The following is a 13,768-nucleotide window of genomic DNA, read 5'->3' as shown; positions in this document are numbered from 1 at the left end:
GCTCTCTCTCAGCGATAAGGACGGCCACACAGCGCACCTTACAATGGCATGGTTAGAGTGGCACAGCTGCACCGTGGTAAGGTGCGCGGTGTAGACACAGCCTCAGAGCTGGGGAAAGCCGACAGGCGCTGAGGAGCACAGGGTTCAGACAGAGACATCCGTTAGGAGAGGAACTATTGACAGGGATTCTCTATAGCCTAGTAAAGTGGAGAGGATGGAAGATGATAATGTACAGGTAGGTTCTGATGAGAAACAGTGAAATGAAAGAGTCTCCCTCAATTACATCATGTAACAGCAGACAGCTAAAATGGGACACATTTTAGAAGTGCTTAAATACAAACGCTAAACGTCTAAGTACTAAGACTGGTGAATTTGAGTGCCTGGTATTGAGTGACGATATTGATAGAATAGGCATCACAGAAACCCTTGCACCCCCTCCTGCACCCACATGGGGAGACTGACCTGTGTGCATGGAGCAGCTGGCATTGCTGCCCCCCACTCCTCCCTGGAACGCTGCTCATCTGGGCACCCCTAGGGGCTGTGGGATGTGGGGGCAAGAAGTGAGATCATCCGAGCTCCCTGCATCCAGGTCACTTTCCTCAGCCGGGCTGCATAGCAGGAGGGCAGAGAGCAGCAGCTTCTGATGCTCCCCTCACAGCACAGCCCAAGTGGGAAAAGAGACCAGGACGCATGGAGCACATAGGGTTGCTCCTTACTCCCCTCAAACCTCTATGGACCCATGGAGGAGCATTGGGGCAGGGGAGAGCAGTGAGCACCTTTGCACTGCCACACGGTGCCCTTTGACCCCTGGAGCCCTGGGCGGCTATCGGGGGGCACCACTCCTAAGGCCGGCCAGGCTCCCCAGAACAAGCAGCAGAAAACACAGAGACTGGCCACACACTGAGCAGTGGTAGCCTGGGCGGCTCGTAATGGAGGCTCAGGGGGGAGGTGTGTCATAACATTTTTTCCCAGATTTGGACCTTAGCGTCCAAAATATGGGTGTTAGCATGAAAACCTCCAAGCTTAGTTACCAGCTTGGACCTGGTAAAGCTGCCACCAGCCAGGGATTTATACAGTGCCTGGCTCGCTGTGGTCTCCCCAAAACCTTCCCCGGGGGACCCCCAGACTCAGATGCCTTGAGTCTCACAACAAAGGGGAATAAACCATTTCCCTTCCCCCTCCTCCCCTCCAGGTGTTCCCTCCCTGGGTTCCTGGAGAGATATACAGAAGCAAGCTCCGTGAATCTAAACAGAGGGACTCCCCCCTCCCTGTTTCCAGTCCTGGAAATAGAAGTACCAAGATAGCTAATCTCTCTTCCCCCTTACCCAGAGGGTATGCAAAGTCAGGCTAGTAAATCTAACACAACGAGATTTTCCCCCTGACTTCTTCCTCCCACCAATTCCCTGGTGAGCTGCAGACTCAATTCCCTGGAGTCCCCACTAAAGAAGAAATTCAACAGGTCTTAAAAAGAAAACTTTATATAAAAAGAAAGAAAAGGACATAAAAATGGTCTCTCTGTATTAAGGTGACAAATACAGGGTTATTTGCTTAAAAGAAAAAAATGAATAAACAGCCTTATCCAAAAAGAATACAATTTAAACATTCCAGCAACTACACACATGTAAATACAAAAAAAAACCAATATAAACTTATTATCTTATTATCTTTGTACTTACAACTTGGAAACAGAAGATTAGAAAGGCAGGAGATAGAAAAATCACTCTCATAGCCGAGACGCCACAGACACAAGACAAAGAACAAAGAACTCACACACAAACTTCCCTCCACCCAGATTTGAAAAAGTCTTGTTTCCTGATTGGTCCTCTGGTCAGGTGTTTTAGGTTACTGGTGTTACCCCTTTATAGGTAAAAGAACATTAACCCTTAGCTATCTGTTTATGAGAAGGGGGCTCAGCCTCCCCAAACCTTGCACTGCCAAGGGGACAGTGGGGCCCATGATCAGGGGCCCTGGCCAAGTTAGGTCCCCCTGGAAAAGTCTCCCCTATGTCAGCCCCAAGGCTGGAGGAGCTCCCACTCCCTGCTACAGCCCGGGGGCTGCAGCAGGGGCACAGAGCTTCTCTGGTCTCAGGGCCACAGCGGGGCAGGGGTAAAGGAGTGATAGGGTGGGGCTGGTGGGGGAAGGGGTGGAACAGAAGTGACAGTGGATGGGGCCATGGGTGGAAGGGGGTAGAGCCGCAGACAGAAGGTAGGGGCATGGTTCTGGTGCTGGGGCCCCCACACTTGTTCTCCCTTTCCCGGGGGTTTGGCATCACTAGCCCCGGCTTAGCGAGTAGGGTTCAGTGGTCCCCATAATGTGGGGTGCGACTCCTAGGGAGACACAGAGGAACATTCATGGGGGCACCTCAGGACCTGAGCCAGCCCACATAGAGGGCAGGGAGGGAGCACCACTCTGCCACAGCTCTTCCCCAACCCCACCCTCAGCCTGAGACTCTGGCTCCCAGCCCGGCGTCGACCCCTTTACCCCTGTCCGCACCCCTCACCCCAGCAAGCAACAGCCCCACTCCTCCCAGCCCCGGTTCTTGACCGTGGCTTCCGAGGGGCCACAGCCATGGCTAAGAGGGCACAATGTGAAATGTTTGGGGACCACTGGTTTAGGGTGACGTCCTCAATCACTTCTCTGCAGTCCAATAAAAGCTATTCCTCACTCACCTACCCCTCCATCAGGACGGACTAGGTATGTTCTGCTGCCCTTCACTCATACAGGAAGGAGAATAACATTTCATTCCACTCAATCCTAAAGTCATTTGTAACCCAAGACCATCCCAAACTGGTCATTTTGGGGAAGCGGCCCCATCATGCTGCATAGCTAGGTAGAGTAGGTGTGTCTATGCAAACACGGTCTGTTCCTGAAGTCTTTCCCCAGCTCCTCACTAGGTGAGAGAGGGGAGCTCATTCAGACCCTGCTTTCGCTTAGTATTTAAAAACTCCTTAGTGTCCCTATCTCTGCCGGCCTTAGATTTCTCCTCCTGTCCACTTTTTGACAGCTCAGATGAGGTGACCGAGTGGTTAAGGTGATGGATTGCTACTCCATTATGCTCTGCCTGCATGGGTTCAAATCCCATTCTCATCAGAGGCATTTAGTCTTCACCCTCCTTTATAGACAACCATCTCCTCCTTTGGTACAATAACAGATCAAACAATGTTGCTTGTGTTACCCAAAATTGGGTCAGTTAGTAAGCTTAGAGAGGACTAATAATGCCCCTCCCCCCAGAGTTTGGCAGAAAGCAGCACATTTATTACCTTGATAGCTAAGCTCAAAAGAAGGGATGGGGGAGGGTGTCACACTCATACTCACGCTCCCAGGACAGGCCTGGCAGTGGAGATGTCAGGATCCTTTAAGGTAAGTGTCCCACAGCGCAGCGATGGACGGTGCGATGAAGATCAGTCTCCCTGAGGTGCAATAGAATGTAACACAGCGAACCACTGGCCAGATGGGCCCGGTGAAGGGCATTCACTGGAGGTACAAAGGAGAGTGGGAAAGCCACTTCACAGGCATTCAAAGCGGGAAAGGACACAAGCTGGGGGAGTTTAACAGACCTTCTGAGCATACAGGTTATACAGAGCATACAGATCACTGCTGCTCCTACAACATGATAAGTTCTCAAGCAGCATGTTTCTTACTTTGCCCATCTGTCAATTTTGATGATTATTGATGGAAATATTTTGCCATTGGGTTGTGTGTTTACACAGAAATTGACATTTACCAACAAATACACAATTCTTCCAAGCCTGCCTAGTCTGTAGTTGATGGGTTTAGAGGGACACATTCACTCTTCCAGGTCCCCATTCCAGGCCTGTGCTCTCCAGGTTGTCAACTTCCCGCACTGCTGGGATCCTTCCCTCATCTCCCCCCAAACCATTGCCCCACCCCCACTTCTGGGGTCCCCTCCCTACACTGTCTAACTCCACTGCTGGCAGGATCCCTTCCTGTTCCTTTCATTTCCTGCCTCCACTCTGGGAAAAAGCTCTGCACTCTTCCCACACCAGAAGTTGAACCCAGGCCACCTGGGTGAAAACCAGGAATCCTGACCACTAGCCCATATGGGACTATTGTTGCATCTGACAAAGTGGGTATTCACCCACGACAGCTCATGCTCCAATACGTCTGTTAGTCTATAAGGTGCCACCGGATTCTTGGCTGCTATTATTACTACAACTCAGGCCTTGGCTACACTGGAGAGTTACAGTGCAGGTGGTGGCTTTACAGCGCTGTAACTTACTCCCCGTCCACACTGGCAAGGCACATACAGCGCTGTATCTCCCTGGCTACAGTGCTGCATGTGCTCCACCTCGACGAGAGGAATAAAGAGAACAGAGCTGGTGATGCAGCGCTGGGGTGCCAGTGTAAACAGTGATTAATCTTACTACGCTGTCACTGACCTCCGGAACCTTCCCACAATGCTTTTAAGTAGAGATAACGCTCTTTGTTTTGGTGTGATGCCTCTGTTTGTTTTGTTGTGAGCTCAAGGCTCCCGGAGCTGCTTATCTAAAAACCAAACACAGTTACTGTTTGCAGTGAATGAGCAGAGGCAGGGGGATCCCTTTGGAACACCCACAGCTGGTGTTTGCTTGAGGAGAGAAGCAGCCGGGTGGGCACGGGGGAGGGGGGGTCTGTTTTGGATCAGCGGCTTATCTGGTCTGTGAGGAAAAGAACAAAGGCGGCTATTTGCATTTAGTGAATGAGAGAGGGGTGGGGGAGGAGGCTTGAACTTGCCAGGCAGGGAGCTGACACAGTGTCAGCTCCAAAAATCCACTCGCTCTGTCTCCCCCACGCTCCGTGTCACACTCCACCCCACCCTCCTCTTTTGAAAAGCACATTGCAGCCACTTGAATGCTGGGATAGCTGCCCATAATGCACCACTCCCAACAGCGCTGCAAATGTGGCCATGACAGAGTGCTGGTAGCTGTCAGTGTGTCCACACTGCAGCGCTTTCCCTAAACAGCTGTAGGAAGACAGCTTTAACTCCCAGCACTGGACAGCTGCAAGTGTAGCCAAACCCTCTCTAAGCCGACCCCTTATGAGAACAGCAGGGACTAGCATGACTAGATGTCCCGATTTTTGGGTCTTTTTCTTATATAGGTGCCTATTAACCCCACCCCCATCCCAATTTTTCACATTTGCTGTCGGATCACCCTAGGAGGGGTTGCACACAGGGCTGCATTAACCTTCAGGTGCTGAGGTTTCCCTCTCTCCATTCCCAGAGCCTGTGATCAGGAAACAGACATCAGGGCTCCCAGGTGCTGCACAGACCATGACTGAGATCAGACCCCATATTATGCAAGGTGCTGTACAAACCCTGGGCAACACTGAGACACCCAGGAGGTTCCCCTCAATTTCCCTGAGCCTCTGCTGCCCAACTTCTTCTGAATCCCTCTGGCTCACCCCCCCCACAAAAAACCCACCTTTCCAAACAGTCCTTCTTTCCTTGCCCCCTGATTCTGGTTTCACACCCTGGGACCATCTCCTCTCTTTGTCTCTCCCCCTCCAGGTGAAGCAGAGATGGAGGCAACTTCAGCCACTGGAGTCAGCCTCAGCGAGCACTGCAGCCGGCCCCGGGGGAGGGGGGGTGTTTGCAGACACAGGAAGGGAGCAGGGGGTGCTGGGAAGAAGGCGGCAGGAGAACAAAGCTCAGAGACCCAACATGGGGAAATTCCAGGGGGCGGGGCTCTGACACATCCCAGGTGCGGGCAGCTCCTGGGGGCGGGGCTCCAGCACAGAGCAGGGGTGGGGCAGCTTCTGGGGGCGGGGCTCCAGCACAGAGCAGGGGCGGAGCAGCTCCTGGGGGTGGGGCTCTGGCACAGCCAATGGGCAGGGTAGCTCCTGGGGGCGGGGCTCCAGCACAGAGCGGGGGCGGAGCAGCTCCTGGGGGCGGGGCTCTGGCACAGCCCACGGGCAGGGCAGCTCCTGGGGGCGGGGCTCTGGCACATTGTGACGCGGAGCCCGGGCTGAACAGCTGCTTCCTGGTTCTCCACGTGCTGCCAGCAGCGCTGGAGCTGCCCGAGCCAGAGCGGAGCCGCTGTTGTCAGCTGCAGCCAGGATCTGCCCCCGGCCCCGCTGGGATCCAGGTGGGGACAGAGACTGGGGCCCGGGGGTTCCCCTTGGTGTGGCTGGCGGGGGCGGGAGGGGAGAAGCCGGAGCTGCAGGCGGGGGAAGGGCGGTGGGACATTGTGACCCGGAGCCCCCGGGGAATGAGAGGCGCTGGGGGGCAGGAAAGTGACTCTGCCCCAGGGAGCCTGGGAGAAGCCTTGAAGGCGCCTCGGCCCCAGTGGAGCTGCAGGAGGATCCGCCCGCCCGCCCCGCTGGGATGGGGGGGCCGGGGCTCGGCCGTCGTGTGGGGGGGAGGGGCGGACCCCGGGCCAGGCGGGGGGGCGGCGGTGTATTAAATCCCTCCCCATAGCAATATGCTGCTCCCGGGCACTGCGCATGCCCAGTAACAGCCGCTGAAGCCGCTGCCCTTCCCCCTGCCCGGACCAGCCGTAACGTTCCGCCGGGCGATGGGGGCGGGGCTGGAGCGGGGCGGGGAAGTAACAGGGAGCGTGGGAGGGGCGGGCGCAGAGCAGGAAATTGATGGGCGGGGGGGGGTCAGGCAGCTGGAGGCAGGGTTCGTGGGGGGCTAAAGGGCACAATCCGGGCTGGGGGGAGGAGCAGGAGTTGAGCTCAGGGGGAGGCGCTGGCAGAGCCTCCCCCTTTGGTGTGAGGGCGGAGGTGTCGAGGGGGGAGGAGAAGCCGGAGTTGTAGGGGGGGAGGTCACTGGGGTGGGGGGGTAGATCTGTCTCTGTGCAGCCAGGACATTCCCGGGGTGGGAGGGAGGTGAGTTAACTGGATCCTGTCCCTGTTTTTGCCACTTCCTCCCACACAAACATTCTCTCAAGATTTCCCCTTTTCTCTCTCATTATCACACGTGGCTATAAAATCCAGGGAGATTCTCCTCCCCCCCCCAAATGATCAGCTCTCTAATTGCCTCTGATTTTCCCTTTTCTCTCCATACTTCTCAAATGTCAATTTAAAATCTCTCCGATGGGGGGTGTATTTTCCCACCCATTTTATCTGCAGCGATTTGTCCTTGTTTGGGTGGGAAATTGTTGCCCTGGGTCATTCCCTAGAACATGGCTCCCACTGGAGTGGGATGGGATGAGGTTCCTGTTCTCTGCCAGGGCAGGGAAGGGAAGGGAGGAGCACATCCCCCATGGAGACTGCCCAGACCCCATTTCCCAATTCCCCTGTGGCCCCCTTCCATTGTCCAGGGAGCCTTCCAGCTCCCCCCCTGCCCTTAAATCAGCTCCTCAAAGGGCTCTGAGCTCCTCACGTGAATGGTTGCCCCGTGGCCGGGGGAGACCATCACCTTCTGTTTATGTATTGGACAGTCATATAAAATCCAGTCCAACAGTCCCCCTTTTCCACTAGTTATTTAATAGCAACATCAAATCCCCTCCGATCTTGGTGGTTTTCTCTCATGTTATCAAATGTCGTTTGTGACAGGGTTCTCTCTGCGTGTCTCAAAGATGGATATAAAATACCCCAAACATTTGCCCCACTTCTCTCTAGTTGTTTTATTTCTAATTGAATATGATGGGTTGTTTCCCAATGTGCTAAGATGCAGCCGCCTCTGGGGTGGATCCATGGTGGCCATTATTTGCTAGTGACAGCCCGTGGATCTTTCTTGCCCTCCAGGCCTTCCATTCTCCTGTTAAAGAAGCACTCCCCAGGCTCCCTCTGCCTGTGTGACTGGCCAGCAGGAGGTGGTGTTAACTTTCTAGCCACTTCTCACACTCTGTGAGGTAACACTTGCAGGGGCAGGGAAGGTGTCTGTGTGGGGAGATTGCAGCTGAAGGGGCATTGTGGTAGGGGGAGGCCTCTGGGTGGCTGGGCAGAGGGTACCCTAGTCAGGTTGGTGGGTTGTGGAGCTTTGGGGTTTTCGGGGGTGGTGGTTCTGATGTGCCCATCCCTGAGGCTATGGGTCCTGGAGGTGGGTATCGCTGGGGGCCTGGTGGCTGCAGAACAGTGGGGGTGGGTGTCTCTTGGGGAGGCGGGACAGAGGGTTAGAGGGAGCCTGGTTCTGTGCCAGGGGCTCTGTCTGTGCTTCCCCCGCTGGTTCCTGGTTTTGTTGCCATGCCCAGTGCACAGAGCTGGGGGAGGGGATCCCTGGCACTAGGTGAGGGCATGCCAGGGAAGCAGAGTGATGGGTCGCACTGTAAAGCATCAGGGGGTCACACTGGGCAGAGGAGGGGGTCCCAGGCAAATGTCAGGGTAGATCGTTCTGGAGGGTGGGGAAGTTCCTAGGCAGGCAGTGAGGGACTGAGTTCCCAGTGGGGGGGGGGGTCCCTTGAGGGGGTCCCTGGCTGCTGGGGGCTCTTGGTGGGGGGAACCCTTTGGGATTCCCAACCTGGCAATCATGGTGTTGTTGGTGTCATTGGCCCACTCGGGAGGGTGGAAAGCCACTGTGTCTCAATGAAGCCCCCTGTTAAGGCCTCAGTGAACCAAAGTCCTTCCATGTTTGAACTCTCAACGACCTGACAAGCTAGCTTAAAGAATGGAATGTAAGGGGAGGCTAACTATCAGCTACAGTGCTAGTACCAAGAGGCACTAATGAGGCCTGTATGCACCTGGCTAAGGGAGTAAGATAATATATCACAGAAACTAGAGTGAAATAGTAGTTTAGAGAAGAGCCACTAACGAAGATAGATTAGTAGGTGCCAAGAGTGATTTAACTACTTGGGATAATTGCTTTTGTAGCAGTCACAGGAAAAGGTGGGAGAGGGGGGAGAGAGGGGGCATGGGGGGGAATAGAAACGGCTTGGCTAAGTTATGTATAAAAAGAGAGAAACTGTTTGTATCAGTGTGCATGATCTGAGACGTGCCTGTCTCCGTGCATCAGGTTTGCTTTGAGATCTCAAATAAACTTAGTCTGCTTCTCCACCTTGGTGTGTTCTTTGGCGTGAAGCACACCGGGCGACGAGCACCCACACTGTTGCTGTCCTCGGGCACCCTGTGTGCTGGCAACAGTTTTGGCGTCCCTGGGTGGGCATCGAGGCTAAAACTGGCCTTGCCCGGACCCCTCCTGGAGGTCGACGGATTGCGGCGACGACCGACGCCCGGTGCACACCGGTGACTTCATCGGGGGCCTCGGCGGAGACGCGGTGTGGTCGACCCCGGAGGGCACAACGGTGCAACGCGCTTGAGTAGTGGAGAAGCTGCTGCGGGCGACGGTGGGGAACCGGTCCCGTGGATAAGGTAGGAACAGTCCAGTACTGTAAGCCTTCTTTTGCCTGTTTTGACCTGGGGACGCCCAGTGTCTCCCTAGAATATGGGGCAGGGACAGAGTACCGGTAGGGCACGGTGTACACCCTTAGAATGCATTCTGATGAATTGGAAAGTGTTTGGGTCAGATCCGATGGTTAAGAGCAAGCTGAAAAGATTCTGTACAGTAGACTGGCCTCAGTACCAACTAGAGGACCAGGAAAGGTGGCCACCGGAGGGATCATTAAATTATAATACGATCCTCCAATTAATTCTGTTTTGTCAACGAACGGGTAAATGGGATGAGCATATGTATGCACAACTGTTTATGTTGCTAAGAAATAGGTCAGACCTGGTGCAAAAGTGTAATCTGACTCCGGCAGGTCCGGTAGTAGCTGCTGCTAGTCCCCCGAACCCCTCCCCAGTTGTAATGGCAGAGTCGGTGTCCCCTTCGGCTTCCGCACCCCCACCATATAAGGACGAGGTGCCTAGGGCGTCAGAGATCGACCCCTCAGAGGGATTCTATCCGCTAATTACTGAAACTCGGATATCCCGTTCGGGAACAGAACATCGCCCAGCCACTACTATGCAGGTTTACACGCATGTCCCTTTTAACCCAGTGGATTTGGCAGCCTTTAAGACACAGGCAGGGGAATTCTCCACGAACCCCAGTAAGTTTATCTCAGTGTTTGAGGGATGCCTGGCTAGCCACAAGCCAGACTGGGATGACTGTAACGTCCTCCTGAAAACCCTGCTGTCAGAGGTAGAGCGAAATCAGGTCCTGGCTAAAGCACAGGAAGAGGCACAGCGGAGACATGACCGGGATCCTCGGAGTGTCCCCTTTCCCGATAACGTGCTCCCCCGAGCAGACCCTGGGTGGGACCCAAACAACCCCAGGGATATGACCCGCCTCATCGTGTACAAGGAGTTGCTTTTGCATGGACTCCGACACTCAGCTGTCAGACATAACAATTGGGCTAAGCCTTACGAGCTCATACAGGAGCCAAAGGAAAGTCCGGTTGCTTTTCTGCAGCGCATCCGGGATACAATTCGGCAAAATACTAATGCAGATCCTGATAACCAGGAAACTGAGGCAATCATAAAGGGTATCTTCACCAGTCGGGCTGCCCCTGATATTAAGAAAAAGTTGCAGAAAAAGGAGGATTTAATGGGCATGACTATGGCACAGATTTTGGAAGCTGCAAACAAGGTTTACAGCAACAGGGAAGAAGAAAAGGAAAGAAAGCAAGTAAAATTAATGGTTGCAGCAGTACAGGCTGGTGGCAAGAGAAAATTTCAGGAAGGTAGAAGGGGCCGGGGAATGAGAGGCCGTGGACGTGGGCGCCCCGGCTCACAGGAAAGATGCCTGGGTCGCAACCAGTGTGCCAGATGCCGAAAGGAGGGACACTGGAAAAATGAGTGCCCCGAGAGGGAAGTTACCCCTATGATGGCAGCAGAGGATCAAGACTAGGGGTGTCAGGGGAGACGGACTATCCTGCCCCCGGAACCCCGAGTAAAGATGCGGGTGGGAAATTCGGAAATAGACTTTTTAATAGACTCTGGAGCGGCACGAACCGCTGTAAATCAACCCCTTCAGCTGCCTGTGGCAGACTCCCTCACTGTGGTGGGTGCCACAGGGAAAGGAACTAAGTGTCCGGTATATGCTCCAGCAGAGTGTGCTTTGGGAGACAGAACTCTATCTCACAAACTAGTTTATCTCCCCGATTGTCCAACGCCTCTGCTGGGACGGGACCTGCTTTGCCGCTTAGGTGCCACCCTGCATTTTACCCAGGATGAAATAACCCTCACCTTGCCCCCAGAGAATGCCTGGATAATGACCCTTGCAGTTGAGCCTTCAGCCATGCAAGCCCCAGAGTGGAGCCAGTGGGAAGACCAGGTTTTCCCTCTAGTGTGGGCATCGGGGGTCCCAGGAAAAGCAGCCCATCACACCCCCATTAAGGTTCAACTCCTGCCAGGAAAAGGTCCAGTGCAGATTAAGCAGTATCCGATCAAAAGAGAAGCCAGAGAGGGACTACAGGAAACTATAGACCAGTTCCTAAAGCATGGGGTACTGCGGGAATGCCAGTCAGCTTGGAACACCCCCATCTTGCCTGTGCGAAAACCCAATGGCACATATCGGCTGGTCCAGGATCTGAGGGCTGTGAATGAGCGAGTCAAGACTCTGCACCCCCTTGTTCCAAACCCGTATACACTGTTGGCCTCTGTGGGGGGGCAGTACACCCACTTTTCAGTCCTGGATTTAAAAGATGCTTTCTTCACGATTCCAGTTGACATTCAGTCTCAGGAGATTTTCTCCTTCGAGTGGGAAGACAACAACAGGGTTAAAAAGCAGCTTTGCTGGACAGTGCTGGCCCAGGGATTTAAAAACTCTCCTACCCTTTTTGGCCAGGCACTGGCCCGAGACTTAGAGGAATGGGACAATGAGAATAAAGTTCTCCTCCTGCAGTATGTAGATGACCTGTTAATTGCTGCTGTGGGTCTAACTCCCTGCCTTAAGGCTACTGTGAGCCTCCTAAACTTTGTCGGACTCCGTGGGTATAGAGTAGCTCGGAACAAGGCTCAAATTGCTCTCACAGAAGTGCAGTACTTAGGATTTCACCTAAGGCAGGGGGAGCGTCAGCTTTCGAACGAAAGGAAGGAAGCTATCTGTCAAATTCCTGTCCCAAGCAATCGCAAACGGCTCAGAGCGTTTCTGGGCATGGCAGGCTTCTGCAGAATATGGATTCCAGAGTTTGGACTGTGGGCTAAACCCTTGTACGAATGTGTTAAGGGAGCAGATCACGACCCCTTTCACTGGTCAGCGGAAGCTGACAAGGCATTTAGGGGTTTGAAAAGAAAACTGATGGAAGCCCCAGCCTTGGGTCTGCCAGACCTCTCTAAGCCATTTCAGCTGTACGTGCATGAGAGGAAAGGGGTGGCTCTGGGAGTGCTTACTCAGATATTAGGCACTTGGAAGCGTCCTGTGGCATATTTCTCTAAACAGCTGGATCAAGTTGCCAAAGGGTGGCCGGCATGTTTGCGAGCGGTTGCAGCCACTGCCCTAGTGCTTGGGGAAGCAGAGAAGCTGACTTTGGGGGGAAAAGTGCAAGTATATACTCCCCATATGGTCCAAGCCCTGCTGGACACTAGGGGTGGTCTCTGGCTTACACAGGCTCGAATGGCTCGGTACCAGGCTAAACTTATAGAAAATCCTGAAGTTGCCCTGCAAACTTGCCCCTCCCTTAACCCAGCCACCCTGTTGCCAGAAACAGAAAAACAGGAACATGACTGCTTGGATGTAATAGATACCCAATACTCCAGCCGTCCAGATTTAAAAGATCAGCCACTCCCAAATGCAGATTATGAGTGGTATACTGATGGCAGTAGCACTGTTGTAAATGGACAAAGGAGGGCGGGCTATGCTGTTGTAACTCTCCACGAAACTGTGGAAGCGGAGGGTTTGCCTGCTGGAACATCAGCCCAGCTGGCTGAACTGGTAGCCCTGACCCGTGCACTTGAACTGTCAAAAGGAAAAAGAGTTAACATTTTCACTGATTCCAGATATGCCTTTGGAGTTCTGCACGCTCATGCCGGTCTATGGAAGCAAAGAGGAATGCTCACAGCTCAAGGCTCTCCGGTCAAGCATGGATCCCAGATCCTCCGGCTTTTAGAAGCGGTACAGCTCCCCTCGGCGGTAGCAGTGGTACACTGCAGGGCTCACCAAAAAGAAGATCAAGACGTGACTAAGGGCAATGCAAGGGCAGACAGGGAAGCCAAGCGAGCCGCTACCCTGGAACCACTGGAAGCTGAAAATGCCCATATGCATGCCCTCATCCCATCGGTAGGAGAGCTTCCAGCCCCTCAGTACTCTCGTGAGGAGAGGAACCTAGCAGACACACTCGGGCTGAAGGAGAAGGAGGGATGGCTCCACTCCACGGAAGGAAAAATCCTCCTACCAAAGAATCTAATACTGCCAGTGCTACAGAAACTACACCAGACTACTCATGCTGGCAAAGAGGCTTTAACCCAGCTCGTAAATAAATATTTTCTAACCTCTGGGCTTAGACCCCTAGTATCCCAGGTACAAGCTGAATGCCTCGTCTGCCAGAAGAATAACCCCCGACCAGGAGTGCCAGTGCTGCCAGCCACACTGAAACCTACCCCAGGCCCAGGATTGGTTTGGCAAATAGATTTTACTGAGTTCCCTCGGGCCCAAGGGTTCAGATACCTCCTCGTCTTAACGGACCGATTCAGTGGATGGCCTGAAACTTTCCCATGTCGTAACAACACTGCAAGAACGGTAGCCCTCAAGTTCGTCAAGGAGATCATTCCACGATTTGGGCTTCCTCAATGGATGGAATCTGACAACGGAACGCACTTCACATCACAGGTTGTCCAGAAGATATCGGATGCTCTACAGATCCCCTGGAAGCTCCACACCCCCTGGCGACCGCAGGCCAGTGGAGTAGTGGAACGCACAAATCAGACTCTCAAGCGACATCTCTCAAAG

General features: G+C 53.8%; 1 non-coding gene across 1 annotated transcript; it reads left to right on the top strand.

The window, feature by feature from the left end:
- Nucleotides 1-3,008: 3,008 nt before the first annotated feature.
- Nucleotides 3,009-3,090, top strand: TRNAS-GCU (transfer RNA serine (anticodon GCU)). The gene has a single exon. It is a non-coding gene; the product is annotated as a tRNA-Ser (tRNA).
- The last annotated feature ends 10,678 nt before the right edge of the window (nucleotides 3,091-13,768 follow it).

The sequence above is a fragment of the Gopherus flavomarginatus genome, chromosome 18, assembly GCF_025201925.1.
Source record: "Gopherus flavomarginatus isolate rGopFla2 chromosome 18, rGopFla2.mat.asm, whole genome shotgun sequence".
In the NCBI taxonomy this organism is placed as follows: domain Eukaryota; kingdom Metazoa; phylum Chordata; order Testudines; family Testudinidae; genus Gopherus; species Gopherus flavomarginatus.
The sequence above is the reverse complement of the archived record's forward strand: the minus strand, read 5'-3'. Positions and strand labels throughout refer to the sequence as shown.